Source organism: Callithrix jacchus, chromosome 8, assembly GCF_049354715.1.
Source record: "Callithrix jacchus isolate 240 chromosome 8, calJac240_pri, whole genome shotgun sequence".
Taxonomy (NCBI): Eukaryota; Metazoa; Chordata; class Mammalia; order Primates; family Cebidae; genus Callithrix; species Callithrix jacchus.
This window is the reverse complement of record NC_133509.1, coordinates 116124685-116129650: the sequence shown is the minus strand read 5'-3', so window position 1 is coordinate 116129650 and position 4966 is coordinate 116124685. Positions and strand designations below refer to the sequence as shown.

The following is a 4966-nucleotide window of genomic DNA, read 5'->3' as shown; positions in this document are numbered from 1 at the left end:
TACCAAGAGCCTACAATGTGACACTATTCCAGGTGCTAGGGATATGATGAGAGCCTAACAGACCAAGTCCCTGCTCTCTCAGAGCTTACATTCTAGTTGGGAAAGACGGATGATTAGTAAATAAAATTTTTAAATTAAATAATTAGATAAATATGTAAATGATAAGTGCCACTGAGACCAGAGAGGGATAATGAAATACACAGTGTCCAAGAGAGTGAATACTACTCCAGGAAATGTGACTGAGGAAGTCTTTTCCGAGGAGATAACACTTGAGCTGAAACTTGAAGGATGAGGATGAGGAGGAGCCTGACTTTGCTAAACTCTGAATAGGTGTGTTCCAGGAAGAGGAAATAGCAGCTGCAAAGGCCTTTGGGTTAGAAAGAGCTTGGTTATTCTGTTCACTGATGCACCTTCAGAGTCTAAAACATGACCTGGCACATAGCTGATGCTCACTATGTATTTCTGGAATTAATGAACCGAAGGGAGGCCAGAATGGTTGCAGTATTGTAAACTAGAGGGAGAGTAATAGGAGATGTGGGTGGAGAAACAGGAAAGAGCTAGAAATTAGGGCTTATAGGTTTTGGTGATAAAGACGTTGGATTATATTCCGAGCGCAATGGGAATCTGTAGGAGAGCTTAAAGCTCTCCAAAAGATAGATGATTTACTTCAATTTATTGTTTAAAAAAATCACTATTTTCAAAAGGAGGAAGATGGGGTATAGTATCAGTCAGAAACAATAGCAACTGACCTTCTGAGTTCAGGCCCAGCAGTTGGCATATTCTTATCTGTGTGTGTCATCCTCACCTCAGCCGGAGAACAGATGCTCCCCGCAGCAGGAGTGGAACACATTGCCAATTTAAACAGGAAGTGGATGGGCTTTTATTCTCCAAGGAGACAAGGAGAGGGCAGCATAATTCATATGGTGAGAGTGATGAGTCTTTTTTTAGCTGTAAACAAATTTTTATTACACAAAGGTAGTGTTGATAATAACACAATTATTATCCACATAATTGGATATTTCCCTACTTTGTACATAATTATTCTCACTCTCCACAGAAAAGCTGCTTAACTTCTTATCTGGTGGTGGCAAGCACTAGAATCCTGATTTTAACAGATTAGCAGTGAAAATGCCTCAGTGATTTAAGCTGAAAGCAGTACATTAGTACATGGCTCTTGTACCCAGTATCAGGAATGTACAAATTCTTTATTCAAAAATACAACATAAACTATCTGTAGGCGTGGACAACGACAGCAACAAACCATTATCTAGTTTGTCAACCGAAACCAGTAACTGATGGCTCCAGTGATTTCTTAAACATCCGCCAGCCTTTTCTTCATTTTCTCCAACTGACTTCTCTGAAGTTATTGGTGAGGAACACTGCCTTGGGCTTCCTGTCACAGTTCATTAATAAAGGTAAAGCCCTATTCTAGGAGTTAGAACATGCCACCTCCCATACCACCCCAGGGGCCTTCTCTTCTTTAGGAATTTCTGTGACTACAACTTCTGCTGCAGTTAACAGAAAGACCACACCAGCAGCATCCAATAAAGCAGTTCTCACAACCTTAGTTGGGTCAATAATTCCTTTTTCCACCATATTCACAAAACCTCCGAACTCAACATCGCAACCAACTTGTGAGGAACTCTGTATCATTTTCTCAACTATCAAAGATCCTTCAACACCTGCATTCTCAGCAAAGGTCATTGCTGGAATTTTGAATGTTCTTTAACAATTTCTCTACCAATTTTTTGAACTTCATTAGCTGAGGTCAACGAGTCCAAGACTGGAATGCACCAAAGCAGGGCACAACCCCCTCCCAAACAATGCCTTCTTCAGCAGCAGCTCTTGTAGCATTAAGGGCATCTGTAACTCTATCTTTCTTTTCATTCACTTCGGCATCACTTGTCCCACCAACCTCAGCACAGCTACACCATCTGAAAGTTTTGCCATCTGTTCATTCACTTTTTCCTTTTCATATTCACTAGTTGTGACATCTAACTGCTCAATGACTTCTTGAATATGTTTTTCAATTTGAGCCTTGACGCCTTTTCTTTTTAAGCACACAGAGGTCTTTGGTCAGAATGACCTCTCCGGCCGGGCACGGTAGCTCACGCCTGTAATCCCAGCACTTTGGGAGGCCGAGGCAGGTGGATCATGAGGTCGAGAGATCGAGACCATCCTGGCCAACATGGTGAAACCCCATCTCTACTAAAAATACAAAAATTAGCTGGGTGTGTTGGTGCGTGCCTGTAGTCCCAGCTACTTGGGAGACTGAGGCAGAAGAATTGCTTGAATATGGGAGGCAGAGGTTGCAGTGAGCTAAGATCGTGCCACTGCACTCCAGCCTGGAGCCTGGCGACGGAGGGAGACTGTCTCAAAAAAAAAAAAAAAAAAAAGAAAAAAAAATGACCTCTCCAGCTTTTCCTGTCACGAGACTAACCATCTTCAAGATTTAAGGTCAGCCCTTCCTCTCCAAACACTGCACCACCAGTAGCAATAGCCATATCGTTAAGCTGGTTCTTTCTATTGTCACCAACCCTGGAGCCTTGACTGCCACAACCTAAAGACCAACCTTTCGCCTATTCAAGACGAGTGTACTTAGAGCTTCTCCATAAAGGTCTTCAGTGATTATGACCAAAGACTTAGGGTGAGCATTGGCAATTTCAAGAGCAGGTACAATGGACTGGACACTAGAAATTTTCTTTTAACTCAATAGAACATAGGCATCCTGGAATTCACATTTCTGACCTTTTGATGTGTTAATAAAGTATGAAGAAATATAGCCTCAACCAAACCTCATGCCTTCAATAATTTCTAGTTCATCATTCAGTGTTTTTTCAGTCTTTACTGTGATGACACCCTTTTTTCCAACCTTCTTCATTGCATCAGCGATGATATTGCCAATTCTCTTTGTCTCCATTTGCAGAAATTGTAGCCACCTGTGCAACAGGTTTAGCCTTTTAAGTTCAGCAATTACAGCATCAACAGTTACCATCACACCTGTCCTGATTTCCACAGAATTAGCACCTGTGCTAATCTTCTCGAAGGCTTCCTTGGCAATAGAGCGTGCCAGTACAGTAGCAGTGGTAGCGCCATCCCCAGCCGCTTTATTTATGTTATTGGCCACATCTTGAACAAGTTTATCGCCAATATTTTTATATTTATTCTACAAGTCAATTGACTTTGCAACAGTTACTTTAGGATTTCCCCAGCTCTGTTCAATAATCACTCTACTTCCCTTTGGCCCCATTGTAACAGCTACAGCATTGGCTAAAAGGTCTGCACCTTGAAGCACTAAGGCTCAGGCATCTGCACCAAATTTAACGTCTTTGGCATAAGCCCGAGTGAGATGAGGATCCAGCACCCTGGACGCCAGTTTCAGTTGGCAAGATTGTGGTAACCGAAGCATTTCTGCGGGGGCGGTGGCAAGGTACGGCGCGGTGAGGCAGATCATCATTGGTGAGTGAGGGTGAGTAATGAGACTTTATACTGCTCTCTTCTCCTTTAAGACATTGGTGAGTGATGGAACTACTTCTAGAGATGTCATCCTGTAAAGACTGATGGCACAGCTTCTCCTGTGTTCAGGGTTAGGGCTGGGAAATAGGGGAAATAGTTGGCCCTTTATTTTCAAAGCATCTTAATGACTTTCCTTTGTTAGAATATAAGTTTCAGAACGTTCAGGGTCAGGGGTGGAGAGAAGAAACTGCTCTGTATGAAAATGCCAAGAGACTGTGGGAACTTGAAGGCTAGGTGCAGGAGGAAGATAAATAGGGAGCTGGTTTTGAGCCACATGTTGGAAGTGTGAGGGTACCCAAAGAGAAAAAACAGCCAGGGAGAACATTCCATGATCAAAGATGGTTGAGGGACTCTTGAGGACAGCAATGTCTAAAATTCAAATTTAGACCATGTGAGAGTGCACCCCCAACCCCCATCACCATAAGTCTCCTTTTTTCTTAAACCTTCAAAATATGGTTTGATATATTCAGAAGGCTGTCACTGTGGTGGTTCTGGGAAATTAAAAGAAAAAGGAGTTGCTGTATGTGTTGGGCTAGTGAGGATGAAGAGAAGACAAAACTGCAGGAGGCAAGATGGGAGTGAGTGGGATTGAAGGGTCCGTGGATCACAGAAATCTGAGCAGGTCTCCAGAAGTGTAAGGTCCTGGTTACCTTCGGAGCCATTTGGGGTGGGAGCCAGCATGCTGTATTTCTTGCTGTATTTGGGTGGGGGGTGAAACTATCTTAGTTAAGATATCGAGGATTACATTCCTGTAATCCCAGTACCTTGGGAGGCTGAGGCTGGTGGATTGCTTGAGCCCAGGAGTTCAAGACAAGTCTGAGCAACATAGGAAGACCCCATCTGTATAAAAAATACAAAAATTAGCCAGGTGTAGTGACATGTGCCTGTAGTTCCAGCTACTGGGGAGGCTGAGGTGAGAGTGTCACTTGAGCCCAGGAGGTCAAGGCTACAGTGAGCCATGATTGAACCACTGCACTTCAGCCTGGGCAACAGAGCAAGACCCTGTCTCAAAGAAGAGGAAGAAGGAGAAGAAGAAGAAGGAGAGGAAGGGGAAGGGGAGGAGGAATTGTGGCCTATTGTTGTAGGTGTACAAAGGTGGCTGATGAACACTTGGGTTAGCACACATTTCACAAATGAGGAACCTGAGGCCCATTAGGGTTGAACAACCTGCATCCTGACACAAAGAGGAAACAGAGGTCCCACATTTGGGTTCTGATTGGGGCAGTGGTTAGTGGAGATACCTTTTTTACTGGATACTCCTTCCCCTCCCCAGTCTGGCCCGTGTCTGCTGCTATGAACTTTTGTCATCAGGAGCTTAGGATGGGAGAATGCAGGGAAATCTTGGGCTGTGTCACAACCTGTCCTATTCACTATAGTTTTGCAGCTACCAGATTAATGGTTTAGAAAATCATAGCAGATCATATGATCAATTTTTAAATTCTATCAGTTT

The 4966-nt window shown here is 43.4% G+C and overlaps 1 pseudogene; it reads right to left on the bottom strand.

Moving 5' to 3' along the window:
• Window positions 1-1335: 1335 nt before the first annotated feature.
• LOC100407471 (60 kDa heat shock protein, mitochondrial-like) lies at window positions 1336-3409 on the bottom strand (annotated as a pseudogene).
• Between the last annotated feature and the right edge of the window lie 1557 nt (window positions 3410-4966).